Below are 19,386 nucleotides of genomic sequence, written 5' to 3'. Positions count from 1 at the left end.
CTATCACTACAGAGTGAAAAGAAAACCCTTATTTCCTGTTTTATGGAAACATAATCAAAATCCATTTAGAAAGGTTTCAGAGCCAGTAGGATTTCCAGAAAAATTACTGGTTTTACAGAAAGATGCATATTGATGAATATAATTTTATCTATTAATTATAAATATAATTTTACTTACCAAGAAAGTTATACCATAAAATCAAGTTCTCTTAAGCCATGGCATCTTTATCTAAAATAGAGATACAAAAGTAGAGTTTATAATTTCCATAATTCTCTACATAATCTCCCATGCTATACTACTCTTTGTTCTCACACTCCCACTTTTACACACACACAAACACACACACAGAGAAAGAAATAATCATAGAAGTCATATTTTTTAAAAAGTTAGATCCATACAGTAATAATTAATTAGGTAAAAGCTTTTGTGCTGATAATTTTACAAGTTTAATTGAGATAGATTTTAGGGCTGTCTTACACTAAATATTTATTTGTATTTTTGTTCTTTAAATTTGACATATAATAATTGCACATGTTTAAGAGAAATGCTGTGGTATTGCAATACATTTATACATTGTATAATAATTACATCAAGATAGCTAATAAACACATCATCTAAATACTAATCATTTCTTTGTGGTGATCACATTCAAAATCCTCCTTTCTAACTATCTTGACATATGTAATACATTACTATTAACTACAGTTACCCAACTATGTAATATAATAACATAACATATTCTTCCTAATTATAACTTTGAATCTACTGATCCACCATTTCTCATTGCCCTCCCTACTGTCTCTTCACTCTCTAGTAACCACAATTCTACTGTCTACATCTATTATGATTAAGTTTTTTGATTCCACATATAAGGGATACCATGCTATCTGTGCCTGGATTAGTTCAGTTAACATTATGCCCTGCAGGTTCCTTAATGTTCCTACAAATGACAGAATTTCCTTCTTTTTTTTCCAATTTATATCCAATGAAATATATATATATATACACACACATACACACACACACACACATTGGAAAAAAGTATATATATATCTCAAATGAAGTGCCAATGAGCTATAAAAAAACTAATATATAATAGAAAAAAACATATATAGCTAATGTAACTGATACATATATAATGGAATGGATATATATAGCTATATAGATATACACATATCCATTCCATTGAATATATATATATATTTTTTCAAATGTGTGTGTATATATATCCAATGGAATTGACATGTGTATATATATATGTATGTATATATTTTTTTTCCATATTTTCTTTGTGTATTTCTTTATTAATGGATGTTTAGGCTGATTCATCCGTCGGCTGTATGAATAATAGCAATGTAAACATGGACAGATATCTCTATGACATTTTAGTTCATTTAAATATATACCCATCGATGGAATTGCTGTATCGCATGGTATCTATTTTCAATTTTTGAGGAACCGCCATCCTGTTTTCCTTACTGATTGTACTAATTTGCATTTCCCTCTACAATTTATAAACCATTCTCTTTCTCTGCATACTTGCTAGCACTTTTTTTTGTCTTTTGATACTAGCCATAACAGGGGTGATGTGATATCTCATTGTAGTTTTAATTTACATTTCCATGATGATTAGTGATTTTGAGCATTCTGTGATACACTTCTTAGTCACTGATAGTCTTCTTTTGAGAAATGTCTATTCAGGTCTTTTGCTTATTTTTAAATCAAATTAGTAATTAATTTATTTTTATTGACTGATTTGACTTCTCTATATATTTGAATATTAACTCACTGTCAGATTCATAGTTTGCAATTTTTTTTCATGCTGTGGATTGTCTCTTCACTCTGTTGCTTGCTTCATTTGCTCTGCAGAAGCTCAATACTTTGATATAACCCATTTATCTACTTTTGCTTTTGTTGGCTGGGCTTCTGAAGTCTATCCAAAAATTTCCTTGCCTAGACCAATGTCACAAATCATTGCTCCTACAGTTTCTTCTAGTAATTGTATAATGTTTGGTCTTATATTTAACGTTGTAATTCATTTTTCCTTCTTTGTATATGGTGAGAGATAGGGGTCTAGTTTCATTTTCTGCATGTGGATATGCAGTTTTCCTAGCACCATTTAGTGAAGAGATTGTCTTTTTTCCATTATGTGTTCTTGGCACCATTGTCAAAATCAGTTAGCTGTTATCTTCCTCCATTTGTGTTGTTATAAAGAAATACATGAGACTAGAAAATTTATATAGAAAATGTTTAGTTGAATCATAATTCTGCATTCTGTACAAGAAGCAAAGCATTGACTTCTGCGTGGCCTCTGGTAAGGTTCTTAGGCTGCTTCCACTTGTGGTAGAAGGCAATCATGAGCTGGTGTATGCAAAGGTCACATGACAAGAGAGGAAATCACAACATGGGGATGTGGGGGAGTGCCAGGTTTTGCAACAGAACTAGCTCTTCTGGGAACTAATAAAGTAAAAATTCCCCCAGGCAGGTGATTAATCTATTCAAGAGGTATCTGCTTCCATGACAAAAGCACATTCTGTCAGGTTCTACCTCCAATACTGGGGATCACATTTCAACATGAAGTGTGGAGGACCAAACTATCCATACTATGGCAGCTGTAAATGCATGCATTTATTTTGCAGATCTCTATTCTATATGGCATTGGTCTACGTACCTCTTTTCATGCCACTGCCATAATGTTTTAGTGATGATATCTATGTGAGATATATATATATATATTATATATATATATAATATATATATGTAACATATATAATTATTATTATACTTTAAGTTCTAGGGTACCTGTGCACAATGTGCAGGTTTGTTACATACGCATACATGTGCCATGTTTTTGTTTGCTACACCCATCAAGTCATCATTTACATTAGGTATTTCTCCTAATGATATTCTTCCCCCAGCCCCACACTGTCTGACAGGTCCTGGTGTGTGATGTTCCTGGCCTTGTGTCCATGTGTTCTCATTGTTAAATTTCCACCTAACAGTGAGAACATATGATGTTTGGTTTTCTGTTCCTGTGAGAGTTTGCTGAGAATGATAGCTTCCAGCTTCATCCGTGTCCCTGAAAAGGACAGGAACTCATATTTTTTTATGGCTACATAGTATTCCATGGTGTATATGTGCCACATTTTCTTTATCCAGTCTATTATTGATGGACATTTGGGTTGGTTCCAATTATTTGCTATTGAGAATAGTGCTGCAATAAACATACGTGTGCATGTGTCTTTATAGTAGCATGATTTATAGTCCTTTGGGTATGTACCCCATAATGGGATGGCTGGGTCAAATGGTACTTCTAGTTCTAGACCCTTGAGGAATCACCACACTGTCTTCCACAATGGTTGAACTAATTTGCACTCCCACCAACAGTGTACAAGCATTCCTATTTCTCCACATCTCTTCCAGCATCTGTTGTTTCCTGACTTTTAAATGACCACCATTCTAATTGGCATGAGATGGTATCTCATTGTGGTTTTGATTTGCATTTCTCTGATGACCAGTGATGATGAGCATTTTTTCATGTGTCCGTTGGCAGCATACATGTCTTCTTTTGAAAACTATCTGTTCATCTACTTTGCCTACTTTTTGATGCAGTTGTTTGTTCTTTTCTTGTAAATTTGTTTAAGTTCTTTGTAGATTCCGGATATTAGCCCTTTGTCAGATGGGTAGATTGCAAAAATTTTCTCCCATTCTGTAATTGCCTGTTCACTCTGATGGTAGCTTCTTTTGCCGTGCAGAAGCTCTTTAGTTTAATTAGATCTCATTTGTATATTTTGGCTTTTGTTGCCATTGCTTTTAGTGTTTTAGTCATGAAGCCCTAGCACATGCCTATGTCCTGAATGGTATTGCCTAGGTTTTCTTCTAGGGTTTTTATGGTTTTAGGTCTAACATTTAAGTCTTTAATATATCTATAATTAATTTTTTATAAGGTATAAGGAGGGGATCCATTTTCAGCTTTCTACATATGGCTAGTGTGTTTTCCAAACACCATTTATTAAATAGCGAATCCTTTCTCCATTTCTTGTTTTTGTCAAGTTTGTCAAAGACCAGATGGTTATAGATGGGTGGTGTTATTTCTGAGGACTCTGTTCTGTTCCATTGGTCTATATATATGTTTTGGTGTGAGTACCATACTGTTTTGGTTACTGTAGCCTTGTAGTACAGTTTGAATTCAGGTAGTGTGATGTCTCCAACTTTGTTCATTTTGCTTAGGATTGTCTTGGCAACGCAGGTTCCTTTTTGGTTCCATATGAACTTTAAAGTACTTTTTTCCTATTGTGTGAAGAAAGTCTTTGATAGATTGATGGAGACGGCATTAAATCTGTATATTATGTTGGGCAGTATGGCCATTTTCATGATATTGATTCTTCTTATCCATGAGCATGGAATGTTCTTCCATTTGTTTGTGTCCTATTTTATTTCATTGAGTAGTGGTTTGTAGTTCTCCTTGAAGAGGTCCTTCACATTCTTTGTAAGTTGGATTCCTAGGTATTTTATTCTGTTTGTAGCAATTGTGAATGGGAGTTCACTCATGATTTGGCTCTCTGTTTGTCCGTTATTGTTTTATAGGAATGCTTGTGATTTTTGCACACTGATTTTGTATCCTGAGATTTTGCTGAAGTTGCCTATCAACTTAAGGAGATTTTAGGCTGAGACGAAGGGATTTTCTAAATATATAATCATGTCATCTGCAAACAGGGACAATTTGACTTCCTCTTTTCCTAATTGAATACATTTCGATTTCTGCCAAGAGTTCTGCTATTAGTCTGATGGGCTTCATTTTGTGGGTAACCCAACCTTTGTCTCTGGCTGCCCTTAGCATTTTATCCTTCATTTCAACCTTGGTGAATCTGCTAATTATGTGTCTTGGGGTTGCTCTTCTCTAGGATTATCTTTGTGGTGATCTCTGTATTTCCTAAATTTGAATGTTGACCTGCCTTGCTAGGTTGGGGAAGTTCTCCTGGATAATATCTTGAAGAGTGTTTTCCGACTTGATTCCATTCTCCCTGTCACTTTCAGGTACACCAATCCAATGTAGATTTGGTCTTTTTACATAGTCCCATATTTCTTGGAGGCTTTGTTTCTTTTTACTCTTTTTTCTTTAAACTTGTCTTCTTGCTTTATTTGATTAATTTGATCTTCAATCACTGATATCCTTTCTTCCACTTGATCAAATCAGCTATTGAAGCTTGTATATGTGTCCAAAGTTCTTGTACCATGGTTTTCAGCTCCATCAGGTCACTTAAGGTCTTCTCTACACTGTTTATTCTAGTTAGCCATTTGTCTTACCTTTTTTCAAGGTTTAGCTTCCTTGCAATGTGTTAGAACATGCTCCTTTAGCTCAGAAAGTTTGTTATTACTGACCTTCTGAAGCCTACTTCTGTCAAGTCTTCAAAGTCATTCTCCATCTAGCTTTTTTCCATTGCAGGTGAGGAGCTGCAATCTTTTGGAGGAGAAAATGCACTCTGGTTTTTAGAACTTTCAGCTTTTCTGCTCTGGTTTCTCCCCATCTTTGTGGTTTTATCTAACTTTGGTCTTTGATGTTGGTGACCCAGAGATGGGATTTTGGTGTGGATGTCCTTTTTGTTGATATTCATGCTATTTCTTTCTGTTTGTTAGTTTTCCTTCTAACAGTCAGGTCCCTCAGTTGCAGGTCTGTTGGAGTTTGCTGGAAGCCCATTCCAGACCCTGTTTACCTGGTATCACCAGCGGAGGCTGCAGAACAGGAAATATTGCAGAAGAGCAAATATTGCTGCCTGATTCTTCCTCTGGAAGCTTTGTCCCAGAGGGACACCCACCTGTATGAAGTGTCTGTCAGCCCCTACTGGGAGGTTTCTCCCAGTTAGGCTACACAGGGTTCAGGGACCCACTTAAGGAGGTAGTCTATCCATTCTCAGAGCTCAAATGCCATGCTGGGAGAACCACTGCTATCTTCAGAGCTGTCAGGAAGGGACATTTAATACTGCAGAAGTTTCTCTGCCTTTTGTTCAGCTATGCCCTGCCCACAGAGGTGGAGTCTATAGAGGCAGTAGGCCTTGCTGAGCTGCAGTGGACTCCACCCAGTTCAAGCTTCCCAGCCACTTAGCTTACCTATTCAAGCCTCAGCAATGGTGGACACCCTTCCCCCGACCAGGCTGCCACCTTGCAGGTTGATCTCCGACTGCTGTCCTAGCAGTGAGCAAGGCTCCATGGGCATGGGACCTGCCGAGCCAGGCATAGGAGAGAATTTCCTGCTCTGCCAGTTGCTAAGATCATGGGAGAAGTGCAGTAGTTGGGCAGGAGTGTCCCATTTTTCCAGGTACACTCTGTAATGGCTTCCCTTGGCTAGGAAAGAGAAATCCACCGACCTCTTATGCTTCTTGGGTGAGGCGATGCCCAACCCTGCTTCAGCTCACCTTCCTTGGTCTGCATCCACTGTCCATGTAGTCCCAATGAGATGAACCAGGTACCTCAGTTGGAAAATCTAGAAATCACCTGTCTTCTGCTTCGATCATCATGTGAGCTGCTGATCAGAGCTGTTCCTATTTGGCCATGTTGGAATGGAAGCACTCTATGTAATATATTTTAAAGTCAAGTAGTGTGATGCCTCAAGTTTTGTTCTTTTAGGTCAAGGTTGCTTTGGCCTTGGTCTTTTGCATTTCTGTACAAATTTTAATTTTTTTTCCTATTTCTGTTTAGAATGTCATGGTATTCTGAAAGAGATTGTTAAGAATCTGCAGCTTCCTTTGGGTACTATGTATGTTTTAATAACACAAATTCTTCCTATTCATGAATGTGACATATCTTTTTAAGTATTTGTGTCTTCTTAAATTTCTTTCATCATTGTTTTATAATTTTCATTGTAGATATTTTATACCTCTGTTACTAAGCATATTCTTGGGGGTTTTATTTTCTGTAGCTATATTAATTGAAATTGTTTTTCTAATTTTTTACAGATAGTTAGCTATTTGCATACAGAACAATATCAATTTTTATATTATGATTTTGTATTCAAAAAGATTACTGGATTTTTAAATCAATCATAAGTGTTTTGTTTTCACAGAGTCTTTAGGTTTCTCTCTACATAAAATCATGTCATCTGCAAAGAGGAACTATTTGATTTCTTCCTTTCCAATTTGTATGCCCTTCATTTCTTTATCTTGGTTAATTATTCTGGCTAGACATTCCAGTATTAGGTTGGATAAGATTTGTGAAAATGGGCATCTTTGTCTTGTTCCAGATATTAGGAAAAAAATCCTTTCTACTTTTCCCCACTCAGTATGATGGTAGCTGTGTGTTTATCTTGTATGGGCTTCATTGTTCTACATATGTGTTTGTTACAAACTTAGTATTTTGAGAATTTTTATTCTGAAGAAATATTTAATTTTATTAAATGCCTTTTCTCTATCATTTATCTATCTATCATTTTTTATCCACCTATATGTTTTTTCTTTCCTTCATTCTGTTGATGTGGTGCATTACATGTATTGACCTGCATATGTTGAACCATCCTGGCATCCCTGGGATAAATTCCAGTTGATCATATTGTGTAATCCTTGTTGGATACTTGGAATTTCTTATTTAATTTATACACTTTAATATTTATAACACACACATATAAGATTAAAATTTAATTTACACCTCCTCACACTAGGCTCAATCTAAAGTGAACATGGTCTAAAGGTTTGTTAATAGCTTAATAGTCCAAAATTTACAATGTCTATGCTGAGAGCTTCTTACAGGAATGAGAGAAAAAAACCTGGGCAGAGTCCAGGCAAGAAAGCGGTGGTTAAGAAAAAAACATATTACAACTGCAAGGCCGTTGGATTCTGATTACAGCTGATCTCAAAAGCAATGCTAGATTGATGAAGGGAGTCTTATGAGCAACAGCTCTTGAGAGGCAGAGAGTCCCAGGCACAATGAGTGTCCAACCTAATAAGCCCCAGAGTGTTAGCAGGCTCAACTCCAGAAATGGCTTCCCACCTGTCACAGCTTGTTAATTAATTCCTGTATTTAGTTACAGACAAAAGATGAGGCTTAAAACAGATATAATCAGCTTTTCCTAGATTATGATAATATTGTAAAAGTCAAAAACATAGTGTAAAAACTTACAGAACTTAAAAAATGTAGTGAATAATTTTATTTATATTTAGTTGTATACATACCAATAAAAATACATATATTTCTTTTTATATCTTCATTTTAAAATTAGAATTAATTTATAGATATACCTTATCAACATGTGTAAGAATTTCAAATTTTTCAAAAAGCCAGGGAAGACAATTTATTTATTTAATAAATATCAAGTCCTTAAATTAAAATTTTAAATAGGCATATCACTAAGATTATATGACAGTAAACAAAATGAAAAGTTTAACATATTTGCTTAATTAGTGTGAATATTATTATACTATATTTAGTTTAGTGAAGAGCTTTACATATCTAAATATTTAAGATATAATATTATTTGTTAAGCAGGTATTCTAATACCTTAAATCTTTACCATGTAAGAAATTATTTGATGAATTTTCTATTCCCAAAGATTGAGACTGAAAAGCGTATACTGATCTTACTTTCAGAGCAAGCATCTCTTTATTTTTCTACAGTAAATTATACTTTTTATTATATAGATAAGAATAGGAATATTCATCATGTTTAAAGAATAGGCATTTAAATCTCCTTTATCAAGTGTACTATCAACTAACATTTTATAAAATCTGTAATTAAAACCATATATTTCTAATGGTTACTTATCTCAAAATAATCTGTTCACCTTGAATATCTTATTCACATAGAGAAAACAGACATTTTCTCTATGTGAGAAAATATTAGTTTCTTTTATTGTTTGAAGGCAATAATAAGAACTGTCTATTTATCATCAAGAAAACACAAAAAGTGTTGGTTGAGTGATGGCAGAAATGTAGACCTTGACATCTAGATGAGGTCTAAGGAAATATAGCAAAATATTCTGAGTGTAATGCTGTATCATCATTATTAGCAATTCATTTTCTGAGATCAGTAATGCTGGGTATGTAGAAGGGCTTATTTAAATTGAAAAAGAAAAATCATTATGTTTCTCATAACAACTAACCTCATAGAACACTTACCTGATTTGTGTGGTTTACTGAATTTTGTGAATTTTACATTTTTTACTTCTTTACATCCATGTGTTTGTGCACACATAAGGAATCAGCATATTGCTGGTCATCCTATCACTTAAGGTTATAGAATTAGTGACATAATGAAAACAATGATATGAGAAATAGGAAAATTTAGATGTATTCCGGTCCTTGTGTCACAAAGTGAGAGAAGAGAGTAAGGACACCTAGGAAAATACAAGAAAAGAATGAGATATACTCAAAATTTCATGATCGTGGAATTCTAGACTACATAGCTAAGATAAAATATTGGCATAGATAATATGAAAATAGGAAGGTAACATGCTTTCACTTAATTCTTTGTGGCTGGAATTAACAGGATTACCCCATCACATCTTCCCTTAATTTGGAAAGATATATTCCCTCTTTTCTATATTTCTAGTTTTATTAAATTTTTGACAGGAAAATAAACAACATCTTGTGACCAAGAATGTAGCAGTTGCCTCCTAGGCAAGTAGGAACCCAATCACATCTATAGAGTAGTGCTGGAACCAGGTGAGGTAGTGGGCAGCTGATCGCAGGTGCTTGGCTTCTTTGTGGCACGTGACAAACTCGATCCAGAAGACTGCTTGATCCAGGGGCTTTACGGATTGATCATGGTGAATTCTTGATAATCTCATAGCATCCTCCTTATAACTAGAAGGCAAAAACACACATAGAAATTAGATAGTTGTAGTTTTGTTTTCATAAAAGACAGGTGGATAAACTGTAGTATATATTATGCAAGCCAGAAACTTGTTGAGTAAAAGATTGATGCTGGTTGTGACATGAACATCATTAATTGCACAGCATTAAACAGATATACTGGGGAGACTGAAAAAGAGTATATTCTTAACAAAATGGGGCAAAACAAAGAGGTGAATAAAAGCTTAGTAAGCCAGTTGTTAACTTAAACCTAATATTTCCATGAAGATTGACACACTATGAACTATAATTTCCAGGACTATTCCAATACCAAGGTGATGACTGCCTTAATATTGCAGGGAAAAATCCCTTTAAAGGTCTACCAGGATGATATTTAACATTTCCTGGCGTAATGTATAATGTAATCAATGTTAGGTCATTCTTAACGATCAGTAGTACTTACGAGGAATTGTTAACGGCTGTTCTCAAAGCCCTGAGTAAATCTTCACTTGTCATAGATTTGAAGTTTATTTCTACAGCTGCTCCTTTGGCATTCCTGTGAGCTATGTTATCAAGCTGATCACCAAATATGGGAACTCCCACCATAGGGACGTCATGGTGAATGGCTTCATAGATCCCATTCATTCCACCATGAGTGATAAAAGCTTTGGTTTGAGGTGACCTGGTATGCAAATTGAATGAGAAATGGTGAAATATTTTGTTATGAATTTTTAAAGTAATTTCAGGACTAAAGATGGGAATTATGAGATAACTCACTGAAGCATACAGCATTTTTTTTTAAAAGGAGAGCACATGGAGCATTGTTAGTAAGATCATTTCTATCTTCAGAAAAAAGAGGTATTAATTCCTTCTGCATTTCCTGTCACTCTCGCCTTAACAATAGAATGTGTGAGTCTATACAATTTTAGTGAATCCTTTAATTATATCTGCTTCAAAAGTGTAAGAAAAATAAAGTTTTAAATATTTGCTGAATTTGCTCACTGTTTAACAGTTATTCATTTTTCCTCACCTAATTCATATTATTACTTTCTCATAGGCTTACCAAGAAGATCATTCCGAGGTATCCAATCATACAGCTGAGTATTGGTTCCTAATGTGGATTTTTTTTTCCTTTGTACCTCCATAACACTTACAGAAGAAACACATGTATTTCACAGATTGAATCACAGGATATTAACATTCTAAGGATGTAGATGTAGTTATAAATTATCAACTCATTTTACTTCGGGTGATGGTTGAGACAGGGATATGTAGACGTACTGTGTAAACACTAAAAGATACAGTAGGACTTTTTACAAAAGTCTTTTCAGATAATGTGTACTAGTTGCCTATTAAGTATACAATTATTATTTTACTATCAAATAAAAATATCTGAGAATGAGAATATTAGTGAATAATTAAAAAGTAATTCAGCACTGGCTACTCAATTTTCTAATAAGAATTAAAAATTTTATAAGTACATGATCCCTGTGTCATTTTAAATCATGGAACTATTCTAGTTCTACCATCAAATTTACTGTTCCCCACAGATAAAATTTGCTTTCAATTTTGTGTTTGTTTTGGATAATCGGTTGTGTTTTCTTCTCTGTTTCCTTTCTGACTTCTGTTTTCTTATATTTAAGTGTTTTATTGAAGAAGAATAAGCTAGAGAGTTACTTATGTTCCATTATTCAATGATAAATATTCTTTGGGATTGTACCTTTTTTTCCATAATTACTATTTGTGGGACACTTATAAAAAATTTCATACATTTGAAAGTTAATGATGGCATAGATTTTTCAAACTACTTATCAGATAATTTCATAATTAAAATTACAAGATTTCACATTCCTAATTAGTATACTTGCGTCTATTGAGTTTGATGTATTTTAGCTAAATAGAAAATAAAATATCTTTTGGATAGTTTATATATGCACTATTTAAAGTGTGAAATTCTAGAATTACAGTAGTAACAAGTTAAAATGAGTTGAGTATTATAAATAATTACATTATATAAATAATTAAGTTACTATAATATAATTGCAATTGACATTTAACTCTTGAAAACTCTAATTACAAAGAAATATTACATTAATCTCAGCTTTTATGTCTATGCAAAAGTACCATGAATATAGTTTTATGCATTCAAATATGAGAAGGATATTCTTGAGATGATTCTTCATCTTTTTTTTAATCAGTTTTCTTTTTTCTGGTCCTTGGAAATAATATATGTCAGAAGTTATTTTGGAATAGTTGGCACATGCCTTTAGATTTCAAATTCTAAAATAAGATGTAGGGGCTTAATTTATTATTTCTATTTTATTATAAACAAACCACAATCAAGAGTGTTGTTTCCAGTAACAGCAAGACTCAGTAGGCAAAAGCCATACTTTCTCATTATGTGAATATCTGCTTATCAGGATTAGAGGTTTTACTGACATTCTGTGGGATCTGGGCAAGGGCTTAAGCAATGATATTAGTCTTTCTTCTATAACATTTTGAAACAGTGACACCAGAGAAAACAATGCAATACCATCTTCCACTGAACTCTTGATAAAATTTTCCATTTCATGAAGATAAAATTTATCTGCATTACAGAGGTGTAATATAACAAAAATTAAAGTACAGGTTACTTACACTTCTAAAATAAAGAGTTGAGAAATTATTAATGTGTAGTTGGATTCTGTCCCTAGGTTCTGACACACAGAACCATCTAGTCTGTAAGAAAGTCTGTACAAAACATATGGCTTAAATACATAATCATTCATTACTAGAAAAGGCACACAATCAAACAGTATACAAAAAGTTTCAGTGACAAAAATACATCTCTTTTCATGTCTGTGTCATGTAGACACAAAATCCTAAAAACAAAAGAGTTTACTAACATATAAAAATATTATATGAGGAATGACATCAGTAAGATGGTGGAATAGAAGACCTCCAGCATCAATCCCTCTTAAAAGTACAACTAGCAACAATTCAAATATAAAAATACCACTCTGAATGCACCAGCACTCAGGAGAAAAGTGGAAAATCTTATGAGTTAATGGAAATTTAAAAATCCATTACCAGAAGGAAGAAAGTTCATTTGTGCTGCATCACCCCATTCTCCAACCAAAATAACACCACTCACATAAAACTTCCCTGTACCTGCAATTACACAAGTGGAAGAAAATAATTGCAGGTGGACATTCAATCTCCATATGAGTGTGTGAATCACTGTGAGAAGCCTTCTTTGTTCCATCCCACAGAAAGTGTTAGGAGCATCAGAAGGGATGAACCACCTGGGTTGAATTGGAAGCAAAGAGTGGAAGCACTAATCACGGCAAATGGCATACAGATCTTGGCAGATGCCTTGCGGTCCTATCAGCAGGGAACTAACACTGATAGGGGCCTAGCCAGCACTACAATAGTACATAAGGTACAATCCAAGGGAAAGCTAGAATCTTTGGTCAGATTTTACAAGTATCCCAGGTGATCATATAGAGCCTTTCTCTGACCCAGAAACAACTATCAGATCAGTAACTAAGTTCCAGCTGTTTCTTAAGCCTTCTCCAACACAGAAATTACTACAGGTTTGGGTTTAAGTTCTGGTGCAGCATTATCTTTTTATGGTCATGATAAGTCTTCCCCAGACAGGAAAACAATAGCATGGAAGAGATTTATTTCTAGTGTACTATTTAGGTTCTGCTATCAACTATAAGCCCTCCTCAGAACAGAAAGAATCCTCAGGGCAGTGAATCAGTTCTGGTATTAGGCAGTAAAGTTTAATACCACTGCATAATGCCATAAAAGCTGAATCAGGTGGCTATCTTCTTAAATATGCAGGCATCAATGTAAACAGCAAGTATTGTGAAAAAAATAAAACAGGGAAATATGACATCTCCAAAAGAAACCAGTGTTCGATAATGCATCAGAAGAATTGAAGATTCTTAAATATTTGAAAAAAAATCACAATAAGTCTCTTTGGAAAGTTGAAGAATCACATAAACTATAAACAAAAAAACAAAAGAAACTTGGAAAATAATGCAGACACAATATTAGACATTTGAGAATGAAATCAGAATAATAAAAAATGAAATCCTTGAAATGCAGGGTAAAATTGCCAAACTGAAACTTCATTAGAAATCTTCAACAGCAGACTTGATCAAACAGGACAGAGTCAGCAAGCTCAAAGAAAGAAAACATGTAATTACTGAATCAGAGGAATAAAAAGAAAAAAGAAATAGTGGCAGCCACAGAAATTATATGACACTATAAAGGGAAATACCTTCACATAATATAAATTTCTAAAGGATATGAGATAGAAAACAAAGGCCTAGAAAACATACTCAAGATGATAAAGACTCAACATTTTTCAAATTTGGAGAAAGACAATAATAATTGGAAACAGTTAGCTTAGATATCAGCCAACAAATTCAACACAGAAAGTAGTTCTCAAAGGTACATTATAATCAAATTACCAAAAATCAAAGAATAAAAACAATACTGAAAGCAGCAGGAGACAGAGAAAAACAAAACAAACATAACACATTCAATAGTGTTTCCAAACTGTTTTCAGTGAATTTCCCAGAAAAAACAAACAAACAAACACAAAACCTTGCAGAAAAGAAGAGAGTGGGATAATATAGTCAAAATGCTAAAGTAAACAAAAATTTGAAAAACCTTTAATCCAAGAATACTGTACTCATCAATGCACTTCTTCATATATGAGGAAGAGATAAAGACTTTTCAAGACATATAAAAAATAAGAGAATTCACCGACACCAAACCTGTCTTAGAAGAAATGCAAAGGGTATTTTTCACTCTAAAGGAAAAGGACACTAACATGTAACAAATAAAAATATAAAAAGTCTCTGGTAAATGTAAATATATAGACAAATTCAGAATTATCTAATGCTCTAATTGATATTTAGTATAAAGACTACAAAGGAAAACTAATAAAGGTAACAACTACAATAATTGATTAAGGGATAGACCACATAGAAAGATATAAATTGAGACATGAAAAAGTCCAAATGTCAGGGAAATAGTGTGAAAATACAGAGTTTAGTTTTTTTTTTCTTTGGAATTAAGTGGTCATTTATGTAAAATAACATCTTATAACTATCAGGTGGTTCCATAGCCACTTGGTAACCACAAAGCAAAAATCTATAATAGATACACTAAAAATACCTAAATGGAATTAAAACATACTACTAGAGAAAGTTACTTGATCTCAAGGGAGCACAGTAAGAGAAGGGAGAAAAGGACAAAAGGATCTAAATACAACCAGAGAAAAAATTTTAAAAATGGCAGTATTGAATCTTTATTGGTTAATAATATTCTTAAATGTAAATGGATTAAATTCTTTACTTAACATATATAGAAATGGCTAAATGGATAAAATAAAAATACCCAACTATATTCTTCATATAAGAAAATTTTTATATGAATAAAAATATGCATAAACTAACAGTAAACAAATTAAAAAAAGGTATTCCATTCCAGTGGGGAAGAAAAATAAAAATTAAAAAAAAGCAGCAATAGCTATTATTATATCAGATTAAATAGACTTTAAGTCAATGATGATTTTAAAAAGACAAAGAAAGCCATTATATAATGATAAAAGACTTAATATTGCAGCATAATATAACAATTGTAAATATGTGTGTCTCTCATGGCAAGGCAAATATACAGCAAATATTAATAGACTTAAAGGATGAGATCAGCTGTAGTACAAAAGTAGTAGACTATCTAAAAACCCTAATTACAGCAATAAAGAGATAATCCAGAAAGAAAATCAACAAAGAAATATAGGAGTTAAACTGCACTCTACGTAAAATAAATCTAACATACATTTACAGAAAATGTCATTCAACAACTGCAGAATACACATTCTTCTCAACCACACACAGAACTTTTTCTGTCAGATTACAAAAAAAAAATCTTACCACATTTTAAAAGATTCAAATCATCTCATATATCTTTATAACTACAGTGAAAAAAGACAAAATCAATAACAGAACAACATTATAAATTATACAACTATGTGGAAGTTAAACAATATGTTCATGAATGATCATTGAGTACATGAAGAAATTTAAAAGTAAATTTAAACATTTTCTTGAGACAAAAGTGGCAGCACAATACAGCAAAACCAGTTGGAAACAGCAAAATGAGTTCTAAGAGGAAAGTCTACAAAAAAGTAGAAAGATTTCAAATAAACAATTTATGATAGCACCTCAATGAAAAACAAGAACAAGAAAACTCAAAATTATTAAGAAAAAAGATATTTAACAATGATTGGAGAAGAAATAAATGAAATAGAAATAAAATACTATATAGAAAATTAACAAAATATTGAGTTAGCTGTTTGAAGAGATAAAATTGACAAAGATTTAGCTAGACTAACTGAAAACGAAACAAAACAAACCAGAAAAGATTCAAATAAAATGGGAGCTTACAAAGAGATAAAGCAAATCAGGCACAGGGGCTCATACCTATAATCCCAGCATTTTTGGAGACAGAAGCTGAAGAATCACTTGAGACTCAAAGTTTGAGATGAGCTTAGTAAGAATCCATCTCTACAAAATGTGAAATAAATTAGCCAAGCTTAGTGGTGTACACCTGTCTCAGCTGCTTAGGAAGTTTGAGGTAGAGAGATTGCTTAAACCCAGGAGTTTGGGCTTCAGTGAGCTATAGTACGGTCACTGCACTCAAGCATGGGTGACAAAGTGAGACTTCATCTGTAAAACTTCAAAAGTTCTTAAAAAAAAGAAGAAAAAAATTGACACTGGAAATAAAAAGGACTATAAGAGGCTACTAAGGACAAGTATATGCGAACAAATGGAAAAATCAAGGAAAATAAATTACTGGACACATACAGTAAAATAAGACTGGATTATGAATAAATAAAAACATGGAGAGATAAATAATGAGGAAGAAGCTTAAAGCAGTAGTAAAGTGTCACTAAAAAAGCCAGTAAGATAATGTCTTCATTATGAAACTCAGCCAAATTTAAAGAATAATTAATGTCAATTTTTCTCACTCTTCCAAACCATCAAAAAGGCAAAAGTACTTCAGTATCATCTTGTGAGGCTAGCATTACCCTGATCCCACACCAGATAAGGAGACTACAGATATATATATATATATATATATATATATGCCTATATTGGCCAATATAGGGCTACAGATATCAACAATGAAAATTATAAAACAAGGATGAAAGAAATTTAAGCAAACACAAATACTTAGAAAGATATGTTCAAGTTCATGAATTGGAAGAATTTGTATTATTAAAATGTACATAGACTCCAAAGGAAACTGCAGATTCTTAACAATCTCCATCAGAATACCATGACATTCTAAACAGAAATGGGGTATATATATATATACCCCATTTGGGTATATATACATATATATGTGTATATATATATGTATATGTATGTGTGTATATATATGTATATGTATGTGTATATATATATGTGTGTGTGTGTATATACATATATATATGTATAGATAGATATATTGGCCAATATACCTGATGAATAAAGACGCAAATGTCATCAACAAACTACTAGCCAACCAAATCCAACAGCATGATAAAAAGATTATTCAATATGATCAACTGGAATTTATCCCAGGGATGCCAGGATGGTTCAACATGTGCAAGTCAATATATGCAATGCACCCCATAACAGAATGAAAGACAAAAAATGTATAGGTAGATAGAAAGGTGGTAGATAGATAGATAGATAGATAGATAGAGAGATAGATGGATAGATAGGTAGATAGATTCATAGATAATAGAAAAAAGGCCTATAATAAAATTCAATATTTCTTTAGGATAAAAATTCTCAACATATTAAGTGTATAACAAAAACATACGTAGAACGATGAAGCCCATACATGATAAACACACAGCTACCATCCTACTGAGCAGGGAAAAGTAGAAAGGTTTTTTTTTCCTAAGATCTGTAACAAGACAAAGAAGCACACTTTCACCACTCTTACCCAATCTAATACTGGAACGTCTTGCCAGAGTAACTAACCAAGAGAAAGAAATGAAGGGCTACAAATTGGAAAGGAAGAAATCAAATAGTTCCTCTTTGCAGATGACATGACCTTATATAGAGATAAACCTAAAGACTCTATGAAAACAACACTTATGATTGGTAAAAAAAATTCAGTAAACTTTTTGAATACAAAATCATCATACAAAAATTGGGAATTATTCTGTATGCAAATAGCTATCTGCAAAAAATTAGAAAAACAATTTTATTTAATGTAGCTACAGAATAAACCCCCCAATAATATGTTTCAGCAAGGAGGTATAAAATATCTACAATGAAAATTATAAAACAAGGATGAAAGAAATTTAAGAAGACACAAATATTTAGCAAGATATGTCATGTTCATGAATTGGAAGAATTTGTATCATTAAAATGTACATAGAACCCAAAGGAAACTGCAGATTCTTAACAATTTTTATCATAATACCATGACATTCTAAACAGAAAAGGAGAAAGTTTTGGTTTTTTTTTTTAGACAGAACTGCAAAAGACCAAAGCCAAAGCAACCTCGACCAAAAATAACAAAACTGGAGGCATCAAGTGACCTGACTTCAAACTATGTCACATAGAGGGCTTCCATTCCAAGATGGCCGAATAGGAACAGCACCGGTCTGCAGCTCCCACTGTGATCGACACAGAAGATGGGTGATTTCTGCATTTCCAACTGAGGTACGTGGTTCATCTCATTAGGACTAGTTGGGCAGTGGGTGCAACCCAAGGAAGGTGAGCTGAAGCAGGGCAGGGCATTGCCTCAGCCAGGAAGTGCAAGGGGTTGGGGGATTTCCCTTTCCTAGCCAAGAGAAACCATGATAGACTATACCTGGAAAAATAGGACACTCCAGCACAACTAGTGCACTTCACCCATGTCTTAGCAACCATCAGACCAGGAAATCCTCTCCTGTGCCTGGCTCAGAGGGTCCCACACCCTTGGAGCCTTGTTCATGGCTAGTGCAACAGTCTGAGATCAACCTGCAAGGCAGCAGCCTGGCAAGGGGAGGGGTGCCTGCCATTGCTGAGGCTTGAGTAGGTAAACAAAGACTCCAGGAATCTCGAACTGAGTTGAGCCCACTGCAACTCAGCAAGGCTTACTGCCTCTATAGACTCCACCTCTATGGGCAGGGCACAGCTGAACAAAAGGCAGTGGAAACTTCTGAGACTTAAATATCCCTGCCTGACAGCTCTGGAGAGGGCAGTGGTTCTCTCTGCATGGGGTTTGAGTTCTAAGAATGGACAGACTGCTCTTCAAGTGGGTCACTGACCCCCATGTAGCCTAACTGGAAGTAACCTCCCAGTAGGGGCCAACAGACACTTCATAAAGGTGGGTGCTCCTCTGGGACGAAGCCTCCAGAGGAAGGATCAGACAGCCATATTTGCTGTTCTGCAATATTTGCTGTTCTGCAGTTTCCACTAGGGATACCCAGGCAAACAGGGTCTGGAGTGGACCTCCAGCAAACTCCAACACACCTGCAGCTGAGGGACCTGACTGTTAGAAGAAAAACTAACAAACAGGAAGGAATAGCATCAACATCAACAAAAAAGGAAATCCACAC

The 19,386-nt window shown here is 34.0% G+C and overlaps 1 pseudogene; it reads right to left on the bottom strand.

The window, feature by feature from the left end:
* Nucleotides 1-9,496: 9,496 nt before the first annotated feature.
* Nucleotides 9,497-19,386, bottom strand: part of LOC100437276 (UDP-glucuronosyltransferase 2A3-like) — a 30,916-nt pseudogene continuing 21,026 nt past the window's right edge.

This window comes from Pongo abelii, chromosome 3 (genome assembly GCF_028885655.2).
Source record: "Pongo abelii isolate AG06213 chromosome 3, NHGRI_mPonAbe1-v2.0_pri, whole genome shotgun sequence".
NCBI lineage: Eukaryota > Metazoa > Chordata > Mammalia > Primates > Hominidae > Pongo > Pongo abelii.
This window is presented reverse-complemented; position numbering and strand designations above follow the sequence as displayed.